General features: G+C 36.8%; 1 long non-coding RNA gene across 3 annotated transcripts in view; it reads right to left on the reverse strand.

Moving 5' to 3' along the window:
* The window catches only part of LOC106873609 (uncharacterized), a 101,006-nt gene that overhangs the window by 70,435 nt on the left and 11,190 nt on the right, over positions 1-19,381 (reverse strand). For all 3 annotated transcript variants that reach the window (XR_001409902.3, XR_008266477.2, XR_008266479.2), the window contains exon 2: positions 11,235-11,296. This is a non-coding gene — a long non-coding RNA (uncharacterized LOC106873609). The remainder of the gene's footprint in view (positions 1-11,234; positions 11,297-19,381) is intronic.

Below are 19,381 nucleotides of genomic sequence, written 5' to 3' on the forward strand. Positions count from 1 at the left end.
CAGATGTGAAGCCCTCATAGTCCTGGACACACTCTGGCCACACCTTCTTCCAGCATGCAATGTGGGTTTCTTTTTTTCCTGTCTTTAAGAGCAGCGTGGATGACTGACAGGCCCATTGCGATCGTGAAGTTATGCCAGTAACTCCTTTAACTTGAAATTCTTGTCCGAATCCATTGTGTCCACAAGATGTTGGAGAGAGTTCTGAATGTAAAGTGCCTTGAAGGTACAGATCACACCTTGATTCATAGGCTGGATGAGGGAGGTGGTGTTAGCAGGGAGGAACTCGACTTAGACTCCCTTGTGATTCAAATCCAAAAGATGACCACCAGCATTATCTATAGCAAGCAACACTTTGAATTCCATGCATACGTTCTGGAGATATTCCTTGGCTTGAGGGATGAAGCATTGGTGGAACCAATTCAAAGTTAGACTTTTGGTAATCCAGGTATTGGGGTTGTGCATCCAGTGGACAGGCAGCAGGTTTTTATTCTTATTTTTGAAAGCCCTCGGGTCTGGGAATTGTAGATAAGTCCTGGTTTCATCATGAAGTCATCAGCATTACCGCACATAATTAGCATCACTCTGTCCTTCTGTGCCTTAAATGCTGGGACTCTGGCTTTGTCCTTCATGATGTACATTCTGGAAGGCATCTTCTTCCAGGACAAGCCAATCTTGTCCATATTGAAAACCTGTTCCGGCTTGTATCCCTTGTCCTTGATGATCTGCCTGAAGGTCTCAAGGTGCTTCTTGGCGGCTTCTTTGTCAGCTGATGCTGTCTCTCCATGCAGGGAAACACACTTTATTTTAAACCGTTTCTGGGAACAGTCAAACCATCCCTTGCTGGCATCAAAATCTTTGGGCTCCGGTGCTGTCAATTGTCTTGGTTGCAGTTCTGCGATGCCTTCACTTCCATCTCCTCTGTTGAACTGCTGGTATAATTTCCACACTTTTTTGCAGATGATGTTATCACTCAAGGGAATGTTTTTCTTCTTGCAGTTACTGATCCACAATGTCAAGGTAGATTCCATTCTGACCAAATGCTTATTTCTCACTGTTGTTTTGGCACTTTTGCAGAAACTTACTCCTACGGTAGACCCGATTGCTACCTCGTTCTTCTCTATGTAGCGTATAGTGCTTTCGTTGACATCATAACAGTGACTTACTGCAGCATATCTTTTACCTTCCCAGAGCATATCCAGCAATTGTACCTTCTTGTGGAACATCATAACTTTTTTCTGGCACTTAGGTTCACTACCAGAAGTCTTAGAAGGTAGGGTGTTATCTTAGGGCTTTAATAACATGCTGCGAAAAACAACACTCAACAAAACACTCGAGATAGCTACTGGATGCAGTTTTTCCCCTCAAAACTGTACAAAATCTTTCTTGCGTTTAATATGCACATACCACCAATGGGAGATTGAGCAGAGACTAAAAATAATCATGGTATTGAAAAATTAGTTTGTATTACCACTAGATACAGTAATCAGTACTATAATAATAACAATAAGAGAGTGAGAGATTGCCACGAAAGAAGTCATAAAAAATTGTAGATGATATTTACAATTCCACGAATATGTGGTGGTTTCCACAAACAATTATTCATTCCACGAATAACTGGGGGTACACTGTAAATATATTTTAGTTAATTTCAATGGGGGAAAATTGATTTGTAAAACGAGTAAATTGTAAGACAAGCTCGGTCAGGGAACGAATTAAACTTGTACTACGAGGTATCGCTGTATTTTAATTTTTTGTTGAAAATTAGAATAAAAAGAACAATGACAATGCCTCTTTTTGAGTCTTCTCAGACTGGTCAGAATAATGTGGTTGGTGTCCAGTAAGAATATCTTGCTGGAAAAACTTGCACAGAAGGAAGAGAACTAGAGAGTCTGGTCTAATGCTTGTATTAAAGTAACTTCTGGTAAAGATATTAGAAGACCATGTGACAGTGTTAAACTAAACATCTACCACATAAAACATTTTCTGAGTTAGTAAGTTGCTAAGAGTATGTACATATGTAAACCAGAATCAAAAACAAAAGATAAGGTGAGAAATTCCATTTTTTAGTACCCATGAACTGTGTCTCCTTTCCTTGTTTATGAGTTTCCATCTTTTACTTAATGGGGCATCTCAAAATACTTCATACAGCCAGTTATATATGCCTTGCTCTCACGACTGGAAATGTACAACATCACTTGTACAAGAGGGGAGCTTGTTCACAGCCATCCCATGATATCAAGACAGGGGCAGGATAGCTAGAAACAAACACACACACACACACACGCATACGATATCAAGATGATTTTGCTTGTGTTAGTTTACGTTCCTGACAGAAGTGTGTTGTAGCTTTGCAGCTGAGGGAATTGTATTTGGCTACAAAAGTAACTGCAATTAGCAAATATCCAACGTAGTAGAATCTATTCCATTTATGGCAACTTGGAAAAACTGGGAAAACGTAAAATAATTATTTTTAAAAACTGTATTAATTTCCATTAAACTCAGCAATCAACTATTGACCCTTCATCTTCTTTCTGACAAATTAGTAAATATTGATTTCAGATTTTGGCAGAAGGACAGCAGATTTGGGGGAAGGAGTAAGTCGCTTACATTGACCCCAGCGTTCAAATGGTGCATATTTCATCAACCCCCGAAAGAAAGAAAGGCAAAATCAACCTCAGCAGTATTCGAACTCAGAATGTAAAGACGGATGAAATATAGCTAAGCATTTTCCTGGCATGTTAATAATTCTTCCAGCTCTTTTACTCTTTTACTTGTTTCAGGCATTTGACTGCGGCCATGCTGGAGCACCGCCTTTAGTCGAGCAAATCGACTCCAGGACTTATTCTTTGTAAGCCTAGTACTTATTCTATCAGTCCCTTTTGCCGAAATGCTAAGTTACGGAGACGTAAACACACCAGCATCGGTTGTCAAGCAATGTTGGGGGAGGGGACAAACACAGACAAACAAACACACACACACACACATATATATATATATATAAATATATACGACGGGCTTCTTTCAGTTTCCGTCTACCAAATCCACTCACAAGGCTTTGGTCGGCCCGAGGCTATAGTAGAAGACACTTGCCCAAGGTGCCACACAGTGGGACTGAACCCGGAACCATGTGGTTGGTAAGCAAGCTACTTACCACACAACCACTCCTGCGCCTATTGACAAATTAATAAATATGGTGCCCTACTTTTGTGATATTGATTTTTTACACATGCATACAGGTCAAAATTTGGAGGAAAGAAAACAGTTGATTATATTGACACTTGTACTTGACTGATGCTTAATTTATCAACCCCAGGAGGATGAGAGGCATAATTGATCTTGGAGGCACAAACAGCTTCTTCCCAGCTTGCTTGTTGTTAGCCCTGTGATCCTGGGTTCAGTCTCACTGTATGGCACCTGATTCAAGCATCTACTATAACCATGGGCTGACCAAAGCCTTGTGAGTAGTGAATTTTGTGGATGAAAACTGAAATAAAACCATCACACACACACACACATTTCTGTGTGTGTGTATGAGAGCGTGCGTGTGTGTTGTTTTTGTATATATCCTGCCCTTGTTTTGATATCATGTGATGGCTGTAAACAAGCTTCCCTGTCAGACAAGTGGTGGTGTTCATTTCCAGCATTGCATAAAAATAAAAACATTGGGAAATGATACCTTGCTTTGAAACAGGTGAAGGTTAGTGACAGGAAGAACATCTAACCGTAAAAAATTTGCTTCAACAAATTCGGTCTGACAATATGCAACCACGAAAGAGTGGAGGTTCAATAACGATGATGTGGGATTTGAACTCAGAATAAATAGAGCTTTCAGCATATAAAGAGATATAAGCAATGTGTCTGATTTTTTAAAAGATTTTTGCCAATACACCATTGGTGATATTAACTGAGTTTCTGTTATAACGACTATAAGAAAGTAGTTAGTTTTGTAGGAAACAGATCTTAGCTCTTTCTTGTTTCTGTCATTAAACTGTGGCCATGCTGGGGCACTCACTTGAGTAGTGGTTTTGGTAGATGGAATCTACCAAATCTATTGGTCCAATCAATGAAACAACCTGCCTGTGAAATCAGCGTGTGAGTGCCTGAGCACTCTACTAACGCATATACCTTTAATGTAGTTCTCAAGGAGATTCAGCATGACAAGACATTTGAACAAGGTCGTTGCCAGTGCCGCTGGACTGGCTCCTGTGCAGATGGCACGTAAAATACACCATTTTGAGCGTGGCCGTTGCCAGTACCGCCTGACTGGCCTTCATGCCGGTGGCACGTAAAAGCACCCACTACACTCTCAGAGTGGTTGGCGTTAGGAAGGGCATCCAGCTGTAGAAACTCTGCCAAATCAGAGTGGAGCCTGGTGTAGCCACCTGGCTCACCAGTCCTCAGTCAAATCGTCCAACCCATGCTAGCATTGAAGGCGGACGTTAAACGATGATGATGATACACACACATACACACGTGGTTATTTTAGTTTCCATGAAAATTTGTATTATTTGCTTTGTCTTGCACCTTGAATTACATTATTGAATACTTTATGCTTGAGGACTTCTTATTTATGAAGACCCCCATGTATTCAAGATATATAAAATAGAAGTCTCTTGCCTGTATGATCTGTAAATATCAGGTATTACAAAGATGTAAAAAGAAGAACTAACAAACATGATAAGCTGTCAACTTGCTGTTGTGTATTGCAATGAAAATATTTAATTTATTAAGATGAATATATTTATTAATAACTTTTCATAATTAGTTTTACAAAACAAAATTAAAAGATGTTAATTATTTATATTAATTCTGCCAAATTCTTGTGCTTCAAAACATATCAATTAAATCAACAGACTATTGTTTATATGGCTGGTTCATTGTCTTTGTTGGTCATCTTCATTTTAACCTCCATGAAGACGAAGGTGGCGGTGGCAGTGGTGGTGACTCTCACCACCACCACCACCTTTGCCATAGTTTTAACATATTAATCATTGATTTATCATTTGTCTGACTCTAATATCTGGCACTAATTCAATAGTTATTGTCTGCAGGCTCAGATTAAGAACTAAGTAAAGTATGAACACGTTTAGGGTAACAAAAAAAAAAGAGGGGGGGGGGCATCTGACTGTTATTTTCCTTTGTCAGATTTGCCATGGCGTAAATGATGTAGTTGAACTGGGGACCCAGAATAAATTGGAAAACACATGCATACACTGACACAAACACACATAAATGCATACACACTCATACACAAAGTTATAAATTTATTAAGCATATGTTCACACATGTATGAATATATACATATATGGTGAAGGCATGTGGCTTAGTGGTCAGCGTATTTGGCTCACAATTGTAAGGTCGTGAGTTCAATTCCCAGCAACATGTTGTGTCCTTGATCAAGGTCACTCAACTGCCAGTCCATTCAAAGGGACGGCCTTGTCCCATTCTGTGTCATGCTGAATCTCCCTGAGAACTACATTAACGGTATGCATGTCTGTGAAGTACTCAGCCACTTGCATGTTAATTTCATAAGCAAGCTGTTCCGTTGACCAGATCAACTGAAACCCACTTTGTCCTAACTGACGGAGTGCCAGATTTAGGATATATATATATATATATATATATATATATATATATCCAAATTGAGAGACTGGAGCAGGTAAAATCCAGGTTACATTTGTTTCCTAGCTAGCAGATCCTCTGATGTAATAATTACTCAGTGAGGAGTACACAGCTAGCTAATCATCAGACCAAAGATACCTTAATTTTATGAGGGTTACTTTGTCATTAAGGAACCCCAAGTTAACTTACCAAAGATATGTACATACCGCCAGACTGGCCCTTGTGCCGGTGGCACGTAAAAGCACCCACTACACTCTCGGAGTGGTTGGCGTTAGGAAGGGCATCCAGCTGTAGAAACTCTGCCAGATCAGAGTGGAGCCTGGTGCAGCCTTCTGGTTCGCCAGTCCTCAGTGAAATCGTCCAATCCATGCTAGCATGGAAAGCGGACATTAAACGATGATGATGATGATATAGAGATAGATAGATAGATAAAGAGAAAGAGAGAGAGAAAGATAAGGACCTGTGAGGGTAGAATGATGGGATATTTCCAATACAGCCCTAACCTCAAGCTTTAGGTTGTCTATACAACCAATTGAGTAAGATCAAAGTTTTTCAAGTGTAGAAAATCCAGGTGTCACAACAGTAAAACCATTGTTTGAGTTTAGTGAAGAGTAATATATAATCCAAATAAAAAGACAAAGAAAGATTTTATCACATCTCTAACAACCATTTACAATTTTTTTTTTGTATCAACTCTGTTTTTAATACCAGTTCATGCAATAGAGCTAAGTCACAATGTACAGATTATTTACTGTTTTAAACATCAGAGTGGGACAACTTCAGACCTCAAAGTAAATTTAGGAAACTTAAGAAAGTAAACATAGATAATTTTAAAACCGTAGTTTAAATTTTAACAAGAAGGAAAGATGATAGCATCTTGTTACCATGATCAATATGAAAATGAAGAGTAGGTAAGAATTCCATTTGATGAACCCAGTATAATCTATGAATGCACAAATAATGCAATGAGATCATAGGCAGGATGACAGAGAAAGTGGTCTTTGTGGTAGATGCACAAGAGTAGTTAGCTGTAGGAATACATTCAGAATATATGCAGAATAATTTCCTTAGAGTGTTCAGAAGGTTGATTAGGCATAGTTGATAGCTTTTATTACCTCAGTGATTTAATTAACCATTGTGAAGTGGTGGTTGGAGACAAAGATGGCTATTGTAGAAGACACTCTTTCAAGGTACCACACGGCAGAACTACTTGAGAACTTCTCCATATATATATATATATATATATATATATATATATATCATCATCATCATCATCATCGTTTAACGTCCGCTTTCCATGCTAGCATGGGTTGGACGATTTGACTGAGGACTGGTGAAACCGGATGGCAACACCAGGCTCCAGTCTGATTTGGCAAAGTTTCTACAGCTGGATGCCCTTCCTAACGCCAACCACTCAGAGAGTGTAGTGGGTGCTTTTACGTGTCACCCGCACGAAAACGGCCACGCTCGAAATGGTGTCTTTTATGTGCCACCGGCACAAGCCAGTCCAGGGGCACTGGCAACGATCTCGCTCGAAAATCCTACGGGAGCCAGTCAGGCGGTACTGGCAACGGCCACGCTCAAAATGGTGCATCTCATGTGCCACCCGCACAAGAACCAGTCATGGGGCACTGGCAACGATCTTACTTGGTATAACGCTCAGGAATTGAAAAAGTCTTTAACGTTTCGAGCTTATGCACTTCCACAGAAAAGAACACAGAAAGAAACAAGGAGAGAAAAAAAATGTGTGTAGTGGTTAGCAATCTATCATGGCGAATATATATATATATATATATGGGTTACATAAAGTTAAAGTCTCTTGTATGTATAATCTGTAAATTTCAAGTGTTACAAAAAGATTGACTCACAAATATATGTAAAAATATATTCCATAATTTCCCAAATTAGAGAGAAAAGTTTACATTGATTTTGTAAGATGTTTTCAAACTAGTAAATGGACAGAGCAACTTGTAGAAAAGATCTGGGTGTTCTGAAAGCAAAAGAGTCAGAATAAGAACAAGGCGGAAAAAAGTTTAGGGAACCATCACTTCAACTGGCAACAGAGGGGGGGGGGGTTCTCTCTAAGATTGAAGGTCAGATTATATGATGTTTGGGTACAAACTGTTATTGCTGTATGGTAGTGAGGCCGAGGCCTTGAATGGTTGGGATGAAGTGAAGTATGTTCAGCTGGAATGGTAGATCACAGTTGACTTAAGAAAAGCTAGATATAAGAGGAATCAAATCTAGAGAGCAAGTGAGAGATGACTACCCTAGTACTTGCATGTGATGCATATAAAAGACACCAGCTTTATAAAGAAATGCTGAACACTTGAAGTGAATAGAATCTGCAGAAGATAAAACCTAGAAAGTCAATGGATGAAGAGATGAAATCTGACCTCAAGATGTTGAACTTCACTAAAGAGATGATGTCAAAGAGGCAGGATGGTGATTATCACTAGCTGCAGCAAAAGACCTCTCTACAAGTGCAAGTATGGCAAAACTGTTGTTAAAATAACAGAGGATGGGTTGTATATCTGATTGGGTCTTGCCCAGTGTATATCTGCTAAATATCAATAATATTGATAAGAGTCAGAACAAGGGTAAGAGTGAAATTATAAATGATAATGCGTATATGTACACAGAAAAATCAGTTAAAACACTTCTATTTTATGCAAAGCCCTAAATATGTACACACACACACACATATATATACATATATACACATATACACACATACATACATGACCAAGACCTTTGGAAATGTGCTGTGCGTGAGAAGACCCGGCAAGCCAAGTAAGATCGTTGCCAGTGCCCCTGGACTGGCTCTTGTGCGGGTGGCACATAAGATGCACCATTTTGAGCGTGGCCGTTGCCAGTACCGCCTGACTGGCCTCCGTAGGATTTTCGAGCGAGACCGTTGCCAGTGCCCCTGGACTGGCTTGTGCGGGTGGCACATAAAAGACACCATTTCAAGCGTGGCCGTTGCCAGTATCGCCTGACTGGCCTTCGTGCAGGTGACACGTAAAAGCACCTACTACACTCTCTGAGTGGTTGGCGTTAGGAAGGGCATCCAGCTGTAGAAACTCTGCCAAATTTAGATTGGAGCCTGGTGTTGCCATCCGGTTTCACCAGTCCTCAGTCAAGTCGTCCAACCCACGCTAGCATGGAAAGCGGACGTTAAACGATGATGATGATGATGATGATGATCTCCTGCCTTATCTTATCATTAATCATCCTCCAACTTACTCACTGTACCTCACTGCCTGTGTAAAGAGACAATGTATTTAACCTGTCTATATTCAATCTTTCTGCCATCATCATACATTACCATTATCACTTTGCTTCGCATCTGTCACCTTCTTCCCATCACAATGGCTCATATTTGTCTATATTCAGTACCCACTATGGTTATCAAGTTTTCTCCCCAACTCCTAAATGATGTCTATTACTCTCACTAACAAACAATCACTCCATTCTATCATGACACATCTTTATTGCTATCCCATGAGGTTGTTTTCTGTTCAACCTCTTACCAACACTAATACCAACAACTCCTATATAGCTGTCACTGGTATATATTTACAACAAGAATATTAATAATATTAATGAAATATTACAATTAATATCACTGAACCCTTTAACATTTAGATTTCTCTGTCAGATGTTTTGAATAAATACATTAATTCATAGCTTGTTTAGTTTTAAAATGGCATTGTAGAGTAGGTGTGAGAGGTTGGATACCGTCAGTTTAAGCATAAACCAGGTAGAATATTTGGGCCAGATATGGTTGGTTTAAATGCTAAAGGCTTAAACTTTTGTTAAATTGGAATCTGACAACAGTCACAGGGTGGAGCAACCTCAGTGTGACAGTTACTAGAGTTAGTGGCAGCTGAGTGATCCACACTGCCAATTGTGATGGTCTGTGTCTTGATCTAACTATTGAGTGTTGTACGTAAACTACAGTTTACATTGCTTAGGAAAAGCAGTCATGAGTAAGTAACATTGATCATCATAACACATCTGGAAAATTTGAAATATATTTGCATATTCATCGTTATTTTATGTATGTCATTTTGGTTGTTTACTTTGCTTTGGTTGCATATTCAACCAAAAAATGCTTCTATTTTAATGTGTTGTATGACCTGAAGTAAAATGTAAGTCCCTGAATTTCTCATTAAATAATTTACTTTATATTAACAAAATGATGAGTTAGATATTTTAACTACATAAACATTATTAAGTAAAAAGGACACTGAAAAACCAATTAAAGCGACTCTGAAATTAACCTACACTTCTCAGCTGAAGCAATTTAAAATCCCAACAGAACAATCATGTGACAAGAGAGGCTGGATATTTTCACTGCTAAGCATTGAAGCAGATTTGTTATGAGAAGTTGATCAAAGACTTCGTAATTAAAGAAAGCTGAACAAAACTTTTTGAAGTACAAAGTTATAAGCAGACAGCAATAAATATTATTTTGCATCTTTTGAGCCATGTATGCTGAAATGCTATATATATATACATACACACACACACACACACACACATATATATATATATATATATATATATACATACATACATACATATATATATATATATATATATATATATATATATACAAATATATATATACATATTACATACATATACATATTACAAACATATATAGACACACATACACATATATATAGGGTATGATGGGTAAATTGTTGCTATTTTATATTTTTAATTTCATGCATGTGCATTGTTTGTTTTTGATTCTGTCAACTACACAGTAAGGGCATTGTCTGTGAAAAAAACAGCACCACTCTGCCAGAAATTTGGAAACGACATGCTGTACTGCTTGGCATTCGTGCCAGAAGCTCCAATACGAGCATTTCAGAGTGTTTGGGTGTCAATCTGGGGACATGTACCGAGAGTAATAAAGATCAAACATCCAGTCAACATCATAGTGTTTGGAGTGATCACTAGTGACAGTGACATTATGCCTCCATTCACCTTCCCACATGGCCTCACACTCAACATAGAGACCTACATCAAGTGCCTGGAGGAGGTAGTGTTGCTCTGGGTGAAGAGGGTAGGTGCTGGAAGACCCTATGACTACCAATAGGACTCTGCACCATGTCACACAAGCAGAAGAACCCGGTCATGGTTGTCAGACAATTTCTGCAACCAGATCGCCCCGAACATCTGGCCACCTAACTCCCCACACTGCAGCCCCGCTTTATTATGTGTGGAGCACAGTTGAGTGAGTGACCAACAAAACTGCTTGCAACACCAAAGATGAACTGAAGGCATTCACCAACTTAAACAAAGAGATCATCCAGAAGAGTTGCAGAAGACTCCAAAGACATGTGGAGACTGTGGTTGAAGCCAATGGCTATTTTATTGAATAAATTTCCTCCTTGGAATTTCAAGATTTTTTTAATGTAATTTTGGTAAATATATCTATTAAAATGAGATGTTAATATTATTTTCGTTTTTACATAATTAGACAACAATTTATTCAGCGTGCGTGCGTTAAATAAAAGGAAACAACAAAGCGGAGGCTGTGTGGAAACAGAAATACATATAGTTGAGAAATGAATGGAATAAAACTTGTTTCATACCAATAATGATAATTCTTCATTAAAATTTCTTTTTTCTTGAAATCCCAGTCTGGTATTGATTCCTGCAAAAAAAACAAAAACAAAACATTTTATTTTCTATAAATTTTTATATTTATATTTTATCCTAATAAAAATGATAAAAAAAAAATGTTGGAAATTAGCAATTTTTTCTTCCTGTTGCCCTCATTATAAGCAAATAATCTGTTATAATGCTCAACACTATTTAGTGTTGAACAAACAATTATTATTAAAAAAAAACCCTAAAAAACAGGTTCTATTTAACATGGTTATGGGGCATGGCCTGGGGGTGGGGGCTTGAAAGATTAATCTTTCATTTCACATTCAGCAATTATTATGTCCTAATAACAGGTACTATTTTGAGGATATTATGTAGGGTATCATTTAGCTTAATCTAGTTCCAATTGTCTGATGTAACTTCTCATTGGTATCACAGTTAACATTTTCTGATTATTGCTCACCATAATCCCAACGGTTACTCCCTGTTTGAAACAATCTAAAACTGACGCTAGATATTATCTAAGCAGTTGTAAAAGTTGGCAATTTTCAAACATTTGTTTGATATCAATAAGAGACAGTTACCATCTGTTGGATTATTTATATTAATGGCATGTCAGCCAGCAATATGTGTGGTTGTGTAATTCGTTGAAATAGTATTCCAAAACTATGTCAATTCATTTGCAAAAACCTAAATTGTCATTTATATATTCTAATGTAATTAATACTTGGGGCAAACTAAGAATTACATGACTATGAAAACTGAAAACACAATTATTTGTTTTGTCCTTATCATAAATTACATTAGGGAGAAAAGAGAAAACTATCATTATAATGATGGAACTGTTATTACTCAATAGCATAAACCTACACTGATATGCTGGCAAAGGGATTTTTGTTAATATAATGGATCAATTCTAACAAGTGTATGCATATGTCTAAATAAATATTCTTTTATAACCATCAGCATTACCATTTTTCTTTGCTATGATGATTATTCTGCAGAAGAAAAATTTTCTCCTAATAAATTGGTTCTACTGGAGCCTCTATACAGTTGCCCAACCTGCTGAAAATAGCAGCCAAGTCTCCTTCAAATTTAACCATTTAGAATCCAGATTAGTTTGTCAAATATAATAATTAGTTATTCACATTGCTTTGAATTAATCAGGCATTATCTCTTAGCTTTGGGATTTCGATGATGATGATGTGGCTGGTTTAAATCCTAAAATCTTGAAAACAGAAAAGACATTTTGAATAATGTAGTCCTAGATTCCTCATGTCAGATTTGATGAAATGAACTAATTAGAACACCACTGATACATAAGTTTGCCTGACAACAACAACAAGTTAAGCATGATGGTAATTAATGAAAAAGGCAATAATTTATATGACAATTTGCCGAAAAAGGATGTTGAAACTTTTAATGAAAAATCTTTTCTCCTTTTCTGGTTAAAAAAGGCTGGTTTGAAAAGTTTAAGAATTGCTTGAATTTGCACATAAAAAAAAACTGGAGAAGCTGCTGCTAATTATCATGAACAATTAGGAAAAGAATATAATTGGTGAAGGATGCTACACACCAGAGCAAATATACAAGGTTCTTGGAACTGTACTTTTCTCAATGCTCATGCATATTAAAGTTTTTATATCTTGTGAAGTAAAATCAAAGCCAGGAGTTAAAGCTTCCAAAAATCATGTTACACTTCTGGCAGGAAATGCTGCTGGTGATATAAAATTAAAGTCTGTCTTATGTTTTGTAATGTGGCTGACTATTTTTGTAATATGAAAATCAGTGGGAAAATTAATTTCATGTTATGGTATTCTTTTAATGCCTTATTTCTGTAATGTGGGGTATTCATATGTGTGTGTGTGTGTGTGTGTGTGTGTGTGTGTGTGTATATATATATATATATATATACACACACACCTGTCTTCGTCTTTTGTTTTTCTGTTAATATCAACTATATATACACACACACACACACACACATATATATGTATGTAACAACATACATATATATATAGTTGCGTTTGTGTGTGTGGATTCTTAGCTGACTTCTCCAAAGATTTCTTGATATTCAAACTTCGAAATATTGAAACAACACAATTCATTGACCTGTATTATTAATTTTCATAGCTTGCACTGTTTTGGCTTTAAAAAAATAATTAAAAACAATTATCTATCTATCTGCCTGTCTGTCAATGTCAACATATATATGAGACAAATCTTTTTGCAAACTATACTACTACTGTCATATACATGTGTGTGTGTGTGTGTTTGTACACATACGTGCATATACCCAGGCCTATTCTCCATTTTTTTAGGGGGGGATAGTCACAAGACACACACCAGGCATTCCATTCATTTCAAAGCTCTAAGAGGCAAGCCCTGTCCTATGCTCAGGTCAAGGCATAGAATGCAACCCCCGATATCAGCAGTGAGGGCCGACGGCAAATGCTGGTTCTGTACCCCTTTGACCAACATCAAATTCACTCATCCATCCACAAACACTCTCCAAGCTTTCCTGTCATTTATAAACTCTCTTTGTCCTAGGTATAACTAAACTACATCCAGTAGTGGGACCCTGGGGCTCTGGTTTCAGAGTTTGAGGAGTGTGAAACCACCTCTTAGCCAATATTGTTGCCAGGTCTACTCTGGACCAGAGTGGTAGCACCTGTACGGGTCCCAGCCAGCGCTAGATTAACCCATTAAACAAAATAAGCACGTGCTTAGGGCACTAAGGGATGGGGCACCACAGAAATGAAAATGGCTTACGGCATGAAAGAAATCACTTTAAGCTTGCTAAAATAATATTCATAATGCCTTATCTCTAAGTATAGAAGCAGAAGTTTTAATTTTAATTAATTAATTTTAACGATATCATTGAACACTTTGCAATAAAAAAAGAGAAAACTTTTCAAATATAAATAAAATGGAAGCATACAAAAATAAACATTATTTTCCATCTTACTGTGAATTTTGTTTCCTTTTGAAAAATAAAAATTTATTTTATGGTTTATTATCGTTTTCATTTTGAATTATTTTTGTTTACATTTGGAACCATTTACATATACCTGAGGGCACAAAACCTTTTAGGTGCTTAGGGCCTCTATGGGTCTTAATCTGGCCCTAGTCCTAGCTATGGGTTAACTAGCAACCCCATCCCTGTGACTGGGGGAGGGACCAGTAGAATGCAGTCGCTGTATTCCCTAAAGGGGACGGGAGTGAGGGGACAAGGAATCCATTCCTCCTAATAGTTTCATGTTCCTAAAAAGACAGGACAACATACATAACACATCTAAACAAATATTTATAAATTTATTTATTTCAGGAAGATTTATACTGTACCCCTAGTTAAAAAAAAAAAAAAAGTGACCCACAGATATACTATTAAAAGTAGAGAGAAGGTTTTTGTCTTTTTATTGACATTTACAAATTTGAATGAAAAACAAATATGTCAAAATATATTTCAAAATATATTTCAAGTTTGATATTGATTATTTAAATAAAAAGAAACCAAAACAATAAACTATCAAACTTTCTCAGACCTCTGAATTGTATCAAATATTATTGCCAAATCATCTATTTTATATCTTCTGGTTTCTAGTAAATTCCGAACAATTTTTCATGTCTACACAGCACGATAATTTATTTTAGTATTCATTAGTCAGTTCTTGAATGTTATGTATTTTTTTTCATTTTCATTATCTGGTGACATAAAATGAATTTTTAGTACTGTGTATAAAAACTGTTATCTTCTGTGCTTTCTTTATCTCCTTGTTAGCTATTGCTTCTCTCTCCTTATCACTTAGCAACATGTCAAAAAACAAAAAAAAAGTCTTTAACAAACTGTAGACATGAAAACCAGATATTTTGTAACTATGGGGGTGAAATTTTAACAAGTACATTTTTTTTATATATTACCATAGGTGCAGGAGTGGCTGTGTGGTAAGTAGCTTGCTTACCAACCACATGGTTCTGGGGTCAGTCCCATTGCATGGCTCCTTGGGGAGAAACTGGAAGAAGCCGTTTATACACATATAAAAATACATATATATTTGTTTGATTGTGTTTGTCCCCCACCATCGCTTGACAACCGATGTTGATGTGTTTACGTCACCCTAACTTAGTGGTTCGACAAAACAAACTGATAGAATAAGTACTGGGATCGGTTTGTTCGACTAAAGGTGGTGCTCCAGCATGGCCGCAATCAAATGACTGAAACAAATAAAAGAGTGAAAAAGAATAGGTGCAGGTGTGTCTGTATGGTAAGAAGCTTGCTTTTCAGCCATATGGTTCTGGGTTCAGCCCCACTGCATGGCACCTAGGGTAAGTGTCTACAGACTGACAAAAGTTTTGTGAAAGAATTTGTAGCTGGAAACTGAAAAGAAGCCTGTCATGTATGTGTGAGTGTGTATGTATGTATATATATATATATATATATTTCTCTCTCTCTCTATATATATATATATATATATATATATATATATGTGCTTTGTGTGATTGTATCTGCTTGTCCATCACCACCACTTGACAACTAGTGTTAGTGTGTTTACATCCCCATAACTTAGCAGTTCATCAAAAGAGACCAATTGAACAAGTACAAGGTTTTAAAACATTAAGTACTAGGTTGACTCATTCAATAAAAGAATTCTTAAAGGAACTGCCCCAACATGGCCACAGTCTAAGATTAAAGAAAATGACATAGCATTGCTGCTGCATTACAACCTATTCTTATTTTGCTTAAGACACTCCGGGAATTTTTCAAGAAATATAATCAATTAATTTGTGTATTTTTTCTTTATATACAAATATACATTAAAGTATCACATATTCATGATTTAACTCCATGTTTTTATAATATCAGTGTTGCTACCATATAAGGAAAATTATCTTTGTGCATATATATGTGTGTGTGTGTGTGTGTGTATATATATATATATATATAACAATTCATTTAAATATTGAATTGAACAGCTTTGAAGCAAATGAAAGAAAATTGATTTGAATTTTCCTCGAGAACAATAATTATATATTTGAGAATATAACTATTTATACATAGATTGTATGTCATGGTTAATGTTGATGAGAATTTTAAGAAGTATGATTTCACACATTTGTTACGGCATTTCTCTTGAAATATACTGACTTTGTTTCAATTAATTTTGAAAATAATGAATAAATTAATAAAATAACTGTCGTTATTAAGTTTGCGCTCAGAACATAAATTAAATGAAATTTTGATGGAACGTTACTATTTAGATTACTTTGAACAGGAAACTTGTATGATTGAAGCAGAGGTAGTCTCAAGCAGGTTGGCATCAAAAGGGTTTAAATCTTGGTCTACAAGACAAAGCCATCACCTTCAATAATTCATTTTTAATTCCGTCTAGAATTTTTTTATTTATCTCATCTATCATATCTGGGAAATAAAATTTCTAGGCCGACCAATTAACCATTACTGGTAGCTTAATACAAAATAATGAATTATTACTTGAGGTGAATGACTAATTTATGAGAGAAACACAGAACATCATTGTTATCATCATCATTGTTTAACATCCATTTTCCATGCTGGCATGCGTTGGCCAGTTTCACAGGAGATGGCCAAGCTCCAATTGTCTCTGGCAGCACGGTTTCTATGGCTGGATGCCCTTCCTAATGCCAACCACTTAACAGAGTGTACTGGATGCTTCATACATGCTACCAGCATGGGTGCATTTATGCAGTACCAGCGTGAGTGCATTTTACATGACACTGGCACTTGTAAAAGACAAACCTGTGTGTATGGACAGCAGTAATTTTACTTAGCTTGACGTATCTTCTCAAGTACAGTAAATCGCCACAGCTCCCGATCCCTTTTCATTTCTGAGAGGAACACGTGAATTTTTTAAAAAAGCATGAACACAGAGACAAAAGAGAGAAGAAAATCAAAAGTATGTCATTTGTGAAAATAGAAATAATATATTTCTAAATCTCTCGGAGATTTATGTAGTAGCAGCATGATAAAGTGATAGCATGTTGTCAACTTAATGTGACAGTCCCATGAAAGAGAAGAATGCTACCGTTATTTAGCCCTAAGAAACACTGTTTCCTGTTGGACTTGACACATTTCCTATGTCCTTATGTTTTCAAATTGGAGACAAGCACCTCCAACCAGCAAAACCAGCATCCAGAGACTAGTTTCAGAGTCATTGCTCATCATATACATTTTCAAAGGCAGATAGGCATCGACAGGTAGCAAGCCATGCTACTCCAGACTGATGATGAGCAAGGACTCTGGAACTGGTCTCTGGATGCTGGTTTTGCTGGGTGGAGGTGCTTGTCTCCACTTTGAAAACATAAGGACACAGGAAATGTGTCAAGGCCAACAGGAAACGGTGTTTCCTCGGGCTAAATAACAGTAGCATTCTTCTCTTTTATGGGACTGTCACATTAAGTTGACAAGATGCTATCACTTTATGTCATTTGTGTTCCCACAAGTTTACATACTTTTGATTCTTTAATAAATATCATTTGTTCTCTATTTAAGAGATGAGGAAATATGTGCATTATTTACATATATTTACAGATACTTTTTGTCCTCATCTTGTTTGTTGTGAACACAACGTTTTGGCTGATATACCCTCCAGCCTTCTTCAGGTGTCTTGGGGAAATTTCTAACCTGGGTTCTCATTCCTAAGGTATTTTTTTCGATGTTATATTCAGGTCACTGCTTGGAATCGAACTCGGAATCTTGGGGTTAGTAGCCCGTGCTCTTAATCACTATGCCCACAGTTCGATTCCAAGCAGTGACCTAAACAATAATAATAACATCGAAAAAATGCCTTAGGAATGAGAACCCAGGTTAGAAATTTCCCCAAGACACCTGAAGAAGGCTGGAGGGTATATCAGCCGAAATGTTGTGTTAACAACAAACAAGATGAGGACAAATATCCGTTGAATGTAAATAACGAAAATAATGCAAATATCATTTTTGTTTAATGATTCATTTAATTAAAAAAAGATGGCATGCACTGCTCTCTCACTCAATAATAATAAGAATAATCGATTCAAACTTTGGCTCAAAACTGAATCTTCCTGAGAACTGTATTATGGGAATGTGTGTTAGTGGAGTACTTAGCCACTTGCACATTAATTTCACGAGCAGGCACAGGCATAGCTGTGTGGTAAGACGCTTGCTCTCCAATCACATGGTTTTGGGTTTTGTCCCACTATGTGGCACTTTGGACAGGAGTCTTCTACATAAACTTTATGCTGACCAAAGCCTTGTTAATGGATTTGGTAGATGGAAACTGAAAGGAGCCCGTCGTATGTGTGTTTCTTTGTGTCTATGTTTTTGTTCCCAATACCACTTGACAACCGGTGTTGGTGAGTTTACATCCTTGCAACTTAGTAGTTCAGCAAAGGAGACTGATACAGTAACTATAAAGCTTTAAAAAAAAAAAAAAAAAATCCTGGGGTCGATTTGTTCAACTAAAACCCATCAAGATGGTGCCCCAGTATGGCCACAGTCAAATGACTGAAACAGGTAAAAGATAAAGGCTGTTGCATTGATTGGACCAACTGGAACCCTCATCACCATTACTGATGGAGAGCCAGTAGCGTTTCAGCACTCAGGTTAGATCCCCTATTTGGTGGGGACATTCTTTTCTCCCACCATTCTTGGAGGTTCTATAAAAGATGGTGGATATTGAAAGATAAAGAAAAATATGAAAAAAAAAGAGGAAATATTGAAATTATTTTCTATCTCTCTGGATGGAAACATCTTCACGAAGGAGCTGAAGAAAATGGCAAATTACAAAGATAAAGATTTCGAAATAGAAATAACCACAATATGGAGATTGAAAATGCAAACAATCCCAATAACAGTCATTGATGCACTCAGGCTTATAAAAATATAAATAAATAAATATGTAAATACAAATATGACATTAGGATTATCCAAACTGCACATCATACAAAAAATAGCACAGTCAGGTACAGCACACATAAAAATGATGCATTAGCATTGTGTGTGTGTGTGTGTGTGTGTGTGTGTGTGTGTATGTGTGTGTGCGTATGTGTGTATATATATATGTGTGCGTGTATGTGCATGCTGAAGAGTAAACACAGAAATATGATGCCAACGAAA

The sequence above is a fragment of the Octopus bimaculoides genome, chromosome 2, assembly GCF_046866305.1.
Source record: "Octopus bimaculoides isolate indiv1 chromosome 2, ASM4686630v1, whole genome shotgun sequence".
NCBI lineage: Eukaryota > Metazoa > Mollusca > Cephalopoda > Octopoda > Octopodidae > Octopus > Octopus bimaculoides.